The sequence below is a fragment of the Chamaea fasciata genome, unplaced genomic scaffold (assembly GCF_029207755.1).
Source record: "Chamaea fasciata isolate MVZ Bird 193981 ecotype frontalis unplaced genomic scaffold, bChaFas1.0.hap1 SCAF_7, whole genome shotgun sequence".
Classification (NCBI taxonomy): domain Eukaryota; kingdom Metazoa; phylum Chordata; class Aves; order Passeriformes; family Sylviidae; genus Chamaea; species Chamaea fasciata.
The window spans coordinates 2462263-2477673 of NW_027094092.1; the positions used below are offsets into that span (position 1 = coordinate 2462263).

Sequence of the window (15411 nt, forward strand, 5' to 3'; positions counted from 1 at the left end):
AATAAGTTTTTAAATTTTGAAATGTTCTTGGTCTTCCATTTATGAACAAGAATGGTACTGGGTTCTTTAAGTTTGTAAGTATTGTAATTAAAAAATAAGCCTCTTACTCCTTGTGATATCAACACAAAGTTATAAACTACACAGACACTTGGAGTCAAAGCACTTCAATGAAGCTGGGCCCAGTTCAGCAGAACACTGAATTATGTATTTTTGGCTCACTGAGGTCAAGGGGAAGCAAACACAGGCCAGTCCTTTCGGTCTGGACACACTTAACCATGCACAGCACACAGCTAAATATATTTTCCTGTAAGCTGCCCTGGCTCATTTGCCATTCCCACCCAAAACAGACATTCTCAGTAAAGGAAATTTAGCCCTTGTGTCTCCATAAATTATAGAGTTCGAGTACTTGCCCTTCCAGATCTGTTAGGTGACTAGACCCAATAAAAATGGTTTCTTAATACATCTATGAATGTAATATCTGTGAAGAAATGCCATTTACCATGTAAGAAAAGAATTGCTAAAAACTTTCCTCTGTCCCAGTTATTCCAGATCAAAGCAATACAATGAAAACCTGTTAAAAGAGAACCAGATAAAGCACAAACCTGTTAGGCAAATCAAAGCAGCCAGTGGGAAAATGATGAAATACTGAAATAGCTATTTTAAAATTGCATCCCTAAAACTCCCAGCTAGATTAATACACATTTTAATGCTGCTTGACAAAGTGTGGTGTCCCTCATTTTTCTTCTACTACATACAATGAATAAAGAAATTTTTTCAGGAATAAATCTGTTAGCCGGTATGTCCATTTCTCACTGACATATTGATCTCAACACTCCATCCTTCGAGTATGAAGAAAGTTTGGAGTTTTCAGCTGGAACCTAACGCTTAATTTATCTCATGTTATAGAAACCTATCATCCTCGTATACTGGCCCCTAATCCTGATCCCAAAACAGAAAGTGCTGGTGATGGATCACAGCAGGTGATGGGCCCTCTTTGTCATCCTAGCAGGTTTTGTTCAGTAAATTTTAAAGCTTTGGAAACTTCTGCATGTTCTCTGAGGAACAGGAAGGTCTGCTATTAAAAATGACCTTTTTCCAGAGTCTAATCAGAAATATCCTTTTAGAAAGTGCATGTGAGCATTAAATCATTAATGAAATGTTATAAAATAATTGAGATAATTTTATAACTATATTTAAATATGAATAATAAACTATTATCTGCTGATTGCAATAACATTTATCAGTTTAATCATTTAAATTTTATTAATATCTTAAAATTCCCATAAAATACGTCGGTGATTTTTTTCTCAGAGGCAATTCTTTCCAACAAAAAGTGAAGAACGGTGTTTATCTCAAGCAATGTTATGATCCAACACGGTGCCAAACACCCTGGTTCCCTATACATTACCCCTGCTTTCCACCTGCTGTTTTCCTGTGAGTACGGATGATATATTCCAGGTGTGAGCACAAGGCGCCTCGTTCCCTCTTGTGGATCTGCACAGTGCCACTAGTTAGGTACACAGACAAATTAGAACTTCTGTATTCACAAGAATTAAAAGGAGGCAACTTAACAAGGTGTTCCAACCTACCCCCACAAAGGTGTGAGTAACCCAGGTTTTCATCAATGGATCTCTTGGGGTGGGTTAGAGCGAAACGACCCTGAATGATCGGTGTTCGTAAATGCAAACCTGGAAGGTTTATTTTAGAACAATTTGGTGCCAAAGGGAAGCAGGCATGTAGCCATTTTGGTTATCATTACCTTTAGGAGGATGACAATGGAAAAGCATAAAAATATCACTTAGGGAAACATCAGAGGAGAAGAAAGAGAAGGAAGGATTCGAGTAGAAAGGCCTGAAGGCCTTGCAACGAGATTTGGTTGTTGCAATTTCAGCATCTGTTGGTTGAAGTGATGGTTGCAGACTGGATCCATCAGGTGATGAGGGAAATCCATGGAAGACAGAATCTGTTGTCTTTATAGTCACTCAGGTTCAGGTGGGAATACCCAGGTACCTCTCCTGGAGGTGGAGTTTCACACTGGATGATATAATGTCGAGGATCACGGGACACTTTAGGAATCCCTGACACCTTGTAAGAGGATGGCCCACGATCAGCAGAGATGAACAATTTCAGCATTTGTCTGAACGCTCCAATACTTCCCTGGCAAATGAGTTATCACAGCTGAGCTCTTTTGGGTGAGGACACAGAGACAGTTCCTGCCTGGCAGGGTTTTCCTCTTTCCTGACCTCGTTCCACACCCAGCTTGTAGCCCGCCTGAGGTGGGCTGTGGTTTATTAAGACAGACTGAATGAAAACACGGGGGTTCTCTCCACCTGCACATCCTCACATACAAGTACATTTTTGGGTAAAAACTCCTTGTGTCCTGCGTTCACCTCAAGCACGAGCCATGTAGCAGGAAACAGGCTCTTGTCCTCTCCAAACAGAAGAGGGAAAACTGCTAGTTCTCTTGATCCACTACTTCATCTCATCCTCCAAACACAAATTCACATTTGGCTTCATCCATTTTACTCAATAACTCCATTTAAAATTACAGCTATTCTCACATGACTCTTAGGAAAAACAAGCCTCTAAAGACAACATGTAATGCATGCATTAATAATTTAATGCACAGATGTAAGGCATACAAGTACCAGAGGAAAGACCACTCACACGTGTGCTAATTGCAAGTCACATACAATTTTCTGTGAAGCTCTTTAATATCATTATTATTATTATTATTATTATTACTGCTTTATTTAAGTTCCTTTTATCAGCATAATCAACTGCCTTTGCCAGGAAAACTTCATCATTCTGTGTCTGCCGGCTCTTGCTGGAAAAAAAACATTTCACTTTTGTGGGATGGAGATGTGTTTGCTTTCAGGTCAAAAAAACCAGTTCTACTTCTTAAATATCACCCCTTCCAAATCCTTCAATCACTTACAGCAACTTTTCTTGCACCGGGACAAGCCCGTCAGGCACTTTTACTACCATAAACCCATACTATGCTTGGCATAAATATTGCCAACCACAGACTTATTTACTAATAACTTATTAAGTATGTCATGTTAGCTAATCTGCCACAAAATATTTATCCCCCTCCAGTGACAGAAGGAATGACATGATTCTGTTGTGCAAGTATGAACAAGAAACGTGGTGATTTCCCTGACAGGCCTGGGTGGCTTTTGTGCATTCAGCAACATTACTGTATGGAAAGCAGAGTTTCTGTGCTCTGCTTTTGGCTGTTTGTCCATCTCTCACGTTAAAAATATCCAGGACCTTAGTCAGCAAACATAAATACATTATTCTCCTGCCTTGGATGTGAAGCCATATTCCACAGGACTTCCCCTGGAGAAGGGCTGGACAGAAGGTTGAGAAAGCACAAAATTAATCAAAAAACTCTTCTGAGCCTCTGAGGGCTGCATTTTGTCCTCGACCATTAGTAAATCCCTGTTGTCTGTGTCAGCCATGGAAGCAAATTGTAATCTACAAAGCTGACTGAACACTATGGCGTTTCCATTCCTTATACTGTATATAAAGACTGTAAAAGAACTGATGGATACAGGAAAATGCAGGGAACATTCTCCTTCTGCTAGATATTGGTTATTAGGGAAAGTAAGGCATTTTTTAATCATATGGGTACATGTCCTACTAGCTATTCTCACATTTTAGCTGTCAAAATGAGTAAACCAGATACTCCTGTCATATTGTATTTTATTAGGAGGACCAGTAAAGGATCACAACTGTCAGACACTTTTCTTACTTCAACCCTCAAAAATAGTATAAGTTACTTTTATATTTCAAAATACTTAGGAGTTTCTAAGATTCTGTCATAGAAAACAGTGAAATAGCTTCTAAGAAGCCAAAATTTTTCTTTTCCATTCCTGTTACTACTGATCCTGAAAGGCAGAAGGTTATGTGTTGTGGGAGACTGACCCTGTAAGTACTCCCTGTATAAAACAGTTCCATTTTGGATTGATTTTCTAAGGGAATAGTGCAGTTAGGGTGATAAGCTGTAAGCACATCTCCCACTGTTTGAATGATTACTTACAAGACAGCATTCCTGTCCCCCACTGCTTCACCAGTCCTCAGCAAGACATGGGGAAACCTGAGCACTTTCTGACTCTATTCCCTCAATTATAAGACTTCAATATTAAAGTTTTGGGGCTTTTTTTACCATTTTGTGAGGCCTCTCATCCATCCCACCTAACTGGCCATGATGAGGTTGCAGACCAAGCCAAGACTATCCTTCTGCAAGATTGTCTGTAATGCCACAAGCACCAAAAAAAAAAAAAAAAAAAAAAAAAAAAAAAAAAAAAAAAAAAAAAAAAAAAGGCAGAAAGAAAGCATGTCTTTAAGTCTCTTAGAGTGTGTAGACTTAGGGCTCTTATTGCAATTAAATGTCTCACTTGAGTCATTCAAATAACAATGCAGCTGCTTCTTTTTATTTCTTGAAAAAAATCTTTTTAATTTGCATTTGCAAGGCTTGTGATTAGAAGCCATGCTTGAATCTTCTTCATGACAGGCAGGGCAGATGTGCAGAATGCTTGGGGGAATGTAGAGGTCTCCTCTTCACACTGTTATTACCAGAGGTAAAGAAATATTTCTGCCCTAGAATGTCCATTCATAGCTCAGCCTCTTCTATGCTTCTACTTGAGTTTCCTCATCTTTCAGACTTGTAGATATTTCTGAACTCTGCTGGATTTGACTGAGCCTGTTTTTGATCCTCTCCAGAGGCCACAGGGAGCACATTTCATCCATCACTCTTGTAAATTAATTATGTTAACAGATGAAGGGTGGAATCATATCAAAGGGTGTGCACATACCTCTGAAATCACCTGAGCTGAAAGACTCTTTTCTTACAAAAATTGGGTTTCTGCTTCTGAGAAAGCCTGAGGCAAAACCTGCAAGAGTCCTGAGGATACATCCCATTGGCTTCCCTATTCATTAGGGCAGTGAAGAAACAGTGGCAATGCTGCAGTATTGGGAACACCCCAGAGAGTCACTTTGTTATACCCTGCAGCTTCTGGTTCCATTGTCAGTGTTGATGCTGCCATTGTCTGTTTCTCTCCTACTGTTCCCTTTTATTCCAGGCCACAGCATTTACTTCAAAATCCCTTCAAACCCTACTCACCTTGTAACACATAATCCCTCCCTGGTCATGGAAGAGCTGCACTGATCTTTGTATCCACGTGGCCAGGCCAAGGTGACCAGATTAAAACCAATCTGTCAGATTTATGTGTATCCCCGCATTTGGTACACGTTCCTACAGTTTTAGCATAACTACTGAAATTACTTTTTCCAGCTACAAGGGTTTCCTTAATAAAATGTACTGTTTCAAATGCACTTTATTTTTAAGCCTGTATAACCTTTCTCTGTAACAGCACTATTTACTTTTTCTGCATGCCAGGGAAGTAAAGCAAAAAGGGTGAAAAAGCTGGTGTAACTAATAAAACAAGTAAGAGCAGTGTAGCACAATTTATCTTTGGTAGGAGAAAGTCTCAGGAGAGAGTTAATTCTTGGGGAGTGGTAACTATTTTGCTTTTCCTCCTAAGGCCTTTCTCACATTGCAAGAGAATTTTACAAGATGAGAATGAATCTTTAGTTGAACTTTAACTACGGGGCATCAAACTCCCAGCTGAAAGAAAAGGAAAAATAACGTGACAACACTGCCAGTTCTTTCTGCAAAAGACCTGCAGCATCTCATTGCAGATGAGATGTCAATCCTGTAATTAGCAATTCAGTCAGTATTAATTGTGTGTGTGTTACTTCCCATCAATCAATGTCATTTCCACGTAGTCAGGATGTTTTATAGAACTCAATTTGTAAACAATACGCAAAAGTTTAACCCACATTAAATTAACGTTCCTAAGTAGGAAACGGGATGTTTTAGCTATTTCTTTCTATAAAGGGACTATTAAAATTCTAGCAGGTCCTAAGGGAAAAACAAGCATGCATTAAAGGCCATTAGTCTACATCCAAAACCATTGTAACCTACATGTAGCACGTACTTTCTTGTCAGGAGTAGTGCAAAACTCAAAAAGTCACAAGAGAGAGACAAAGGCACAAGTCATTCCAGCAATTCATATTTTATGAAGCATTGTCGGTTCTTGATTTAAGATGTGTCCAGCAAGACATAATCCATGGCTTGCTGGCAAGTGGGGGTCCAATTTTTAAAAAATATTTAATCCCCTGCCTCTCAATTTATCAATTTCAAACATCAGAACTTGCTTTATTTTCATCTGATAGATTTCAGAAAGCCCTCTGTAGGAAAATTGTACTTGTCATTAGTTATGAGAACATATAAATTATATGTCTCATATAATGACTACTGCAACCACCCTTTCACCTTAGACTTGATAGATTAAGTAGATTGAGCTCCTGGAAAACTTCCTCTTTAATAACATTTTTTCATATGCTTTAATTATTCCGCTGGCTCTTCTCACTGGTGATCAACAGCCTTACTGAATTGTGAACATTTGTCTTCCACTGGGAGACCACTGAAAGTGCCAAATAAAACAAAACTTCTATTTTATATTCTCAGGATTGCATTAAAACCCTTGCTGCAAATTGCATTCTTCCTCTCCCACACCATAACTACTTCTGACTGAAAATTAATTGCTCATCCACTGCTTGTGAGCCACTTAGATCCTGCGCTTAATATGGGCAGTCTGTTCCTTAGCCAATCACTCTGAGATCCACAAACGCTGAAGCACAAACACCATCAGAAAATTTTTCACGTGTCATGAAATGAATCACAAACTGTGACTGTCTTCAGTCTGTCTCCTCGGGAGAGCTCAGCCCAGAGCACAGACTGGAACTCATGTGTGAAGCTGCCAAATTTCAATGCAAATTTCAAACTGGCTACCAGCTTTCCTTTCTCTTTAACCCAAAGTTAATCTAAGAAGCATATGCATTGTCCACCTTAAACTCGGTTTGCACAGTTTTCAGGCCAACTATTTACAAGTCTATCTCTTCACTAATGTGTCCCTTTGCAACAGAAAATATCTTTGTACAAAAGGTGCCAGAAGCAGAGGGGCATCTTTTCACACATTTTTCAATACTTTACACCAGTTCCTTACCCCCAGGTTGGGCCTCAAGAGCCATTGGGTCAGGAAGGCTCCCTAGAAATATCCACACCTCGTTGGCTCCAAAGACGGAGTTAAGCTGATGCACCTTCCTGCTACTCTAAAACTTGGGATTTCATTTTAGCATGTGTGTGTTTCCTCTTGACAACCCAGCAGACGTGCTAGGACCAGAAGCTGTTATTTTTCCATGTAAAATCTAATGGTGTATGGTATTCATGGACAAATCTGCTCAGGAAAACAAAGCTCAGATTTGAAAGGGGATGGCCACAGTCACAGTACCCAGCTCCCACTAGGCCTGGTGACTTTCCCTGTTACCTGCACCCTGGAGCCCATGTGTTCCACATCAGCACAAGTGATTTCTGTGGCATTTCTCCAAAGAGAGTGTACTTTGCAGAATGAACCATCTCCTCCATCAAGCACGTTGCTCGTGGATAGGAAAGGACAGGAAAAGTCTTCTTCCAGTTCTATTCACGTACGTCCTAGGATGAAAGACACAGAAAATAAAAACTTAAATGAGTAAGGGGTTTACCTTCCCAGCAAACAGATACCAACACATCCATTTTACTTATATCTCTGTACCTTGATATTCATATATATTTTACACTGGTTTTTACTGTTACCTAAAAATAACCAATGATTTATCTCTAAAACGTTCTTACAAGCTTTGAAATCAATTTAAAAATATGGACAACATATGGAGGAGATGGCTGTACTGAAAAATAAAATTGAAAATGCTAAGAAGGTTTTGACATTTAGGGAAATTACAGACAGCATTCCTGGGAAGAAACAGGATTTATCAGCTCAGTAGTTTACTGCGCATATTTATTCCACTGGAAGTACTACAACAATGAGAGGGCCCTAAGGAAGCCCGAGCCATTGTTTAGGAAGATACTTAACAATGTTTTTGGCTTCCAGCATGATTAATCTTATTACTTTCAATGGAACTATTCACGTGCTTCAATTAGGCTTCCTGGAATATGTTTACACAAAGTAAAAGCAGAAAAAAAAATCACAGTTCAGGAGGGAGCTTTTAAATTAGTATTTTGTTGCTACAGCTCCTGCGGTGGGCTGCCTCAAAGAGCAATACAATACTGCAACCTATCAGCACTCCGTTTATTTTTGCCAAGTCTTTTGATCCGTTCTGACTGGATTCCTCCCTTACACCTTGTTTCTCACTTTGGGTTCTTTCACTTACAGGGTGGATCTGCACTGAGAGTTTGCCTTTTCATTATTCAGATGCAGAAGGAGACATTTTATAGTGACATAGGGCAGCCTGTTCAGAGAGACAGTATTTATTAACTGCTTGGCATACAGCACCTTGAGGACCCTAGGTCAGAATGGATAAGCACAGATTACAGTGATTTTTGCTTTCCGGAAGAACAGTTTGTGATTTATTATCTTGGTGTGCTTGTCACTCAACTCAGTGTTGCTTTTCAGGCTCTTACAGGCTTTTCTCATGTTCTTCCTCCCTTTTGAGCAAATACCCCATCATGGCTTGGCTGTTGCATTCCTATGATAATGCTGCTCATCCTAAGATCGTTTTTGGAAGTTCAGTTGGCTTTTCTCTCCAACAGCTCGAGGGAAATTACTCCCTTTGGTGGTCTTGAGACACAATGCAAAAATAAATGAGTAACAAAATCAGGAACACTTTCCATACAGGCATTGACTGTTTCCTCCATAGCTGTCAATTCCCCTTGCAGTAATTTCCATTTCTTTGAAAGTACTATAGTGAAATCCCGTTCTTCTGAAATTCTGGGCACTTTAAAGGAGTCAAGACTTTACACAAATTTGTTCCCTTCACTCCCACATTTTGACACATGCTACTAAGTGAAAAGTCTGGTGCACATCTGATTTTTGCTCTAGTGTGCCAGGATCCAACAGCAAATATTATTAAACCTGTCTTGCACATACAGTTGAGCTGTGTGGAACACTGCTTTGCAACATTTCTGCTTCAACAACCTTGTCTGCATCAGCTAAAGTTGACGTGGGAGCCAACAAAAAAACCCTTTTAAGCAGAAGTTTGTGATTAGCTTTTGTATCCAGTTGCAAACAAACGCAATAACAGATGGAAGATTAGTAAAGAGTGGAAGGGAATTAATTTTCCATGTCATTATCTCTCTGAGATGGGAAGTACAAAACAACACCTATTCTATTCCACGTCTGGCACAATGGGCTTCTGTCTTTGGGCCAGATGTGATCTGCTTTCGGAAGGAAAGGGGAAATCTAATTAGAACGTACTGTGGAGAGCCTGACCTTACACTCATCTGAGTTTCCATTTAAGTAGCTATCTAAAGCACTTGATATGTTGTAGGCTGCAGCTGTCAGCTTCAAGAGCTACTTCTGAAAGCCTTAAAGAAGAAATAATTGCAAGGTAATGATTGCAGCACGGTGTAAGTGCAGCTTGCTGTTCCATTGCAAGAATAATCTTTTAATTACCAACAGTTAAAAGAGGCCTTTTCTATGGACACTGGGGCAAACTAGGAACTGGGAAGTTCCTACAATTCCCATTAATTCCAAAGGACCTTTCCAGCACTTATCACCACTCAGGATTTCACTCACTCAGAGTAATTAGATTTTTTTAAACCATTACTTTCTTCTGAATTTCATCTGCCCAGATGTTCAGCAAAGCACCTGACAAAGTCATCTGCTTTTTTTTTTTTTTTTTTAATAATGTGTATTTGCTCTTTAAAGTGTTTACTTTAAAGGGTTTGCAGGTCTTTATTTACAAATGCGTTATATTTAAGGACATCAATATATCTCATCTGCTGGTTTTGCCCTTCAGTATGCAAAATTACTTGAGAGGATGTCACAAAAAGAACTGAGTACAGAGAATTTGCCAGCTCATCTCCTCTTCCAATTAAATTCATAGCTTTAAGAATGCAGACCTTTCCCTTGATGTGACAGGTAGCAGAACAAAGCACTTGTATTTTAGGTGTTGTCTGTCATGTTTTATCTGAGGAAGACATTTACATACTTCAACAATGCCAAGAACACAGGCTCCCAAATTCACATACAAAATGGAAGCGTTCATTAATCACAGATTAACTAGGCAGCAATCCAGACGACCAGCTTGCTTGAAGGGCTTGACACCAACTGAACATCCATCAATAGATCTCGAATATACCTGAGAACATTTTGTATTTCTAAAAATTGCAGCAGCAGAAACATCAAGAAGAGATTGCACGAATGAATAATTATTTGCTATTACTGCCAACGAGTTAATATACTAATGGATATCTACTTTATTCCCCCCTTGTAAGATAACTGATGGTTAATGCATGTTTTTATGTGGGAACGTTACTCAAACCCCCAAACATGACATTACTCTTAAAGAGGAGTTTCTGATACTTTGCCGAATAGAAATGCTGTAGAGTTGGGTAAATGCTGCCCATTGTTTTTTTGCAGCTCTGCAGTTCTGCAGAGAGCTGTGTGAAAAGCCAGTGTATCTTCAATACTGAGCTTCTAAATTAAGATTTATACTGCAACTGATGCAGAAACAAGAATTTTTTTTTTTTTCTATTTTCCACACATAAAGGCTGAAAATAGATGGAATATTTGCCACTGCCCACTGAAGATGTTTAGTCTGGAGAGAAGATAGCTCAGGAGAGATCTGATCATTCTCCACAAGTACCTGAAAAGAAGTTGTGGTAAAGTGGGTGTTGGTTTCTTCTCCCAAGCCCTATGTGCTAGGATGAGAGTTTGTGCATGTCTCCAGGCATGGCTGGATATGAGCAGCTGCTTAACTCTCCCCCAAGAAAAGAACAGTGGTCAGGAAATGGAAAACAGGAGAGCCTTAGCCTCACCTTCCCATTGCACAGATTGGTACAGAGATGTCCTGAATTGCTGATGTGACAGGCCAGGAATGGGTGGGTCCTGGAGGGATTTTCTTCAGAGAGCATACAGTTTGTCCAGCAGACCCGCTGTGTAGCCCAGCTCATGCATCACACACCACCTGTCCTGGTTCAAACCTCACAGGACAATCCAGCCCACCAAACAGTGAGGAAAAGCAGCTTTTTTCTCTAGTGAGTAGCAAAACTTTTTCTAACTGCCAGCAAAATAAACCAGCAAGCTTTTCAGCCCTGCTGACATCACAGAGAGCTCTGTAGGGGCATCTTTGTTCATCTTTTTAGAAACACTGAATAATCTTCATATTTCTCCTGTGGGCAGGAGAGTATTAGTACCTGCCAATTCAAACCAGTACTGAAACAGAGGCACAGAGAAGCTGTAAGAGAACAGCTGAGACGTTCTGAGTAGGTAAGACCTGCCCACCCACTCTTTGGGTAGAGAACATTTTGGTCCATTTGAAGTTCCTTGAGTTTATCCTTTACTTTGCTAAGAGCCAGCACAATTGGTATCAAGCTGGGGGTCTTGCTCTTCCTGTCTCCCCAAGGTAGCTGATGGTAATAAATAGGTAAGGAGATAAAACAAAAGGCCCTGTGCAGCATTTGAAGCGTCACCTCTGGTTTGCTGCTTTTTTCGGACTCACAGGTAAAGGTTGTCTGGCTGATCATCAAAGAGAAACCCAGCTGAGCCTTCTCTAGAAATACATTGAATCCATTGCAGCTCAAGAATAGAGAATAAAAAAAGGAAATGGGGCCTGCTCACCTCTGCAAACGATATCCATCAAGACACCCCAACAAACTGCTTCTGCAGTAAAGGACTTTGTCTGATTCCTTCTCAGCTTCCACAGAGATAGCTCAAAATGCACTGTAATAATTCAAAGTGTATCAGTACTGAGGAAATATAGGAGAATCTTGAACTATTTCCTGGATATAATATTTTGAAAGATAAAAAAAAAAAAGGGGAGATAACTCTGTTCGATTCAGAGTTCTGATAATCTGGGATCTATCATGCTAATCTGCTCTTCAGAAAGAGACAGTTGTTAATACACACACGTGAAATCTTGCCTGCCAGTTGTAAGGAAAGGATGGGAACCGGGAGAAGGGAATAAATTTTCACAGGTTTACCCTGAATAACAGTCTTAGCACAGATGAAAAAAATGTGCAGGTGGAAGCAAATTTTGCCTCCCTAAAGTACAAATTCCGCTTCACAGCAGGAAGAAAAGAGTAAGAGCTGAGATTCACCCTCATCTGTCTTAGAGATGCTCAGCCAAGACTTCCATCACAGGCACAAAGCCCTGCAAAGAAGGCAGTGAAAAGGCACTTGAGAGTGGTGGAGAACATATCAGACCAACTGTGCTTTATCCTGTTACCCCAAACAGACTGAAGTGTGAAGTGTGATCACTCACTCATGGCTTTCACGGCTTTCACTTCTCTTCAACAAGAAATAGTTATTCTAGTTGTCTAGACAAGAATCACTACTTTCCCACTCATAAGAGGGAGATCCTTCTGGATCATGGAGCTTAAATCCACATTTGCTTCCTCTTAGCATGATCAGAGATAATAGTAACAATCACTGAAGGAAAACACCCAGAAAACTTTGCCCTTATTCTAATTAGAAATTTATTTTCCATGTGCTTTTTTTAAAAAGCAAGAAAGAGGCTGAAAACCTGTAGCCTGCAGATAGTTGAGAATCCATGGACTACCTTTCATGTCCACAAGACATTATCAAAGGAAACAAGCTCAGGACAGTAAGATTTAATTAATCAGGACTCAGACCATCAGTGAAAGATTTTCAGACTTGCACACTGAAAAAGTTTGAATTACTGCATTAGGGTAGGGTTTTTTTCAAATAATTCTTTTAGATAAACAGGTTATTGTATTTAAAGGCATACCTCATCTTACTTTGTCCCTTACTTTGTCCATTCCAAGACAAACCTTTAACTTCTTTGCATCCTTAGATCTTAAGGTACTCTTGCAGGGTCTACCAAATACAGAAATCACGCACTGAAAAATATAATCGAACTATAACCTAAGTCTATAAGAAAGCATTTTTCACTTTTTTTTTTTTTGCACATTTGGACATCCAGTCACTGAGCAGGCAGGACACAGTCCTCAGTTTTCTTTCTACTGTGCTTGGCTAAGCTCTTTGTCATCTGGCCTTAAAATCAGTTACAAAAGAAATGCATTTGAAGCTGCACAGGCAGAACTGGAACAATTCCATCAAGATCTCTCAAAGCAGGAAGCTTCATGGGGCACTCTGCCTCTGTCACATTCTGAGAAATGAAAAACAACGAAGTGTAAAACCAGAAGGATTCAGCATAAACTGTAATCTATATTTTAAAATGGAGTTCACAGTAGCTCATCTTTAGCTTTAATGGAAATGTTTGTATTCACTGTGCAAAGAATGCTACCTCAGATGAAATTTGTGGTATTGCCTAGTCCTTGCAGATAGTAAAGTCTGCTAAACAATCGCAACACTGCATTCATTTTTATGATTACTGCACTAATGGTAATTTTTACAGAGGTGTGGAATGAAAAGACACAATATTTTACTATTTTCTCAAAAATTTTACTCAGTTACTACACTAGCTAAGGTCTGTGGGCTCTCTGTCTCAAGTCACCAATTGTAAAATCATGCTTCCTGTCTGATTTCCCCATTTTTCTTCCCCGTGGGTTTATTTTTAAGGTGAAGATACATTCAAATATCTACATTATATATTTCCTAGGCCATTTGAATGATAAACTTTTAAACAACAGAAAGAAAGACAGTCCAAGGATCTGCAAGGCAACGTTTTAAGTTGGACTTCAGTACTGATCAGACTTAAAATACCTCGAGCACCTAACTAGTCAGAAGGATGGTGTGCCAGGTTTTCAGCATGATAAAGACTAGAAAAACCAGCATTAGCTGGTGATCCTCTACTTTAGTTAACTGGTGAATGGACTCTTTAATTGATTGCTGTTTATTTTATTGCACGAAGGTCACCACCAAGATGAGCACAGCCATGTAGAGGCTTCATAATACATGAACACCTTGCAGAAGACAGTCCTCACTCTTCTGAATTAGCAAAACCAGGCCCAGTGGAGAAAATAGGAGAGACTGAAGCCAAACTCTAATCCATCACTGTGGCCTCTGGACTACAGCATGCTCAAGGTATTTTTCTGTGACAATAAACTTCCACGTCTAATACCAGCACTGGCATTATTCAGTAAAAACAACTGGGGGAAAACCCAACCAACCAACCAACCAAACCCAAGCAAACAAACAAAAATTCACCTCATAGAAATAAACTCTAAAAATGCACTGGGAAAATCTAGCAACTTTCTTTATTCGAGGAGCCAAAGTAAATGCTTGATTTGGTTCTGCAAGCAAGATTGTGCTGTCTTTTTCTGCATAATAGTTTGTACAGCTACAGTAACACAAAGTGGAATGCGAATAGACTATGCTCAGGCTAATTTATTGCTGAGAAACATGTGCTCTGTTTACGATGAATTCTGTGCTTTCCTTTGGTTTACCGAATGCTTTTTTTTTTTTTTTTTCTCAGAGAGCTGTTTTATTTGATACTGTGCTTTTATTTGGTTAACAGGCATTCCCTCATCCTGTTTCTTTTGATAAGAGTGATGGATCACAGTGTAATTAATAGACAAATACACAGTGCAGCTTGCAGACCTGTCCCAGGGATGCCAAAAGTTTACCACATCATTACTTTGAATGCTACTGAATCCTAAGAACCCATTTCAAGGAAAGTAAGAAGCCGAAAACAGATAACAAAGATGGAAGGAGGGTGTGATAGATAACTGGACAGACAGAGGTTTAAGGGCTGCTCTGCAGATGGAGCATCACAGGAAAGTTTATGTAGTCACACACAGCCATTAGCAGCAGGTTTGCAATGGTAAACTCCCCAGTGTTTACCTACATTCACTGATTTTCCTTTCCTTTTTTTTTTAAAATTTTTAAAAGGGGCTTTTTCTCTTTGCTGGGTGGAAGTAAACCTGCTGGGCAAAAGAACCTTTACAGTATCAGTGGAAAGTATGATGGGAATAAAGCTAATGAGGGTGAACCAGACTCTGCATGTCATTTGTGTCATACAATTGGAGCTAAGGAATCTTACTTCCCTCAGAGGGATCATGAAAAGGAATCAGTCGAAGAATTTAATGTGAGCAGTTATTGTGCATTTTCAGTTATCATCCTCGGAACTTCTTCTTTTAAACAAGCAAACGGTACAAAAAATAATCCTTATGCAGTTTTCTAGGAACAGGGATATTAATTACCAATGTATTTTAGCCCTGATGTAGCAGAGCATGAAGTTGCAACAGCCGCGCCATGCAGTTACCAGGTTTTTATGTTTCCTTGTGCTACTGGCACAATCTGGTTCTCCTGGTCCCTTTCTCTTTGCCTTTTTCTCATTCTGTAATTATCATTTCCTCTTTACTTTGACAAATCCATTACACAAAAGATCCCTCAAAATAACAGAGGACAGACCTCTACT

The 15411-nt window shown here is 39.5% G+C and overlaps 1 long non-coding RNA gene across 1 annotated transcript in view; it reads right to left on the bottom strand.

The window, feature by feature from the left end:
* Positions 1–6095: 6095 nt before the first annotated feature.
* Positions 6096–15411, bottom strand: part of LOC136291658 (uncharacterized) — a 52957-nt gene continuing 43641 nt past the window's right edge. Inside the window, exon 4 of the long non-coding RNA XR_010721642.1 lies at positions 6096–7561. This is a non-coding gene — a long non-coding RNA (uncharacterized lncRNA). The remainder of the gene's footprint in view (positions 7562–15411) is intronic.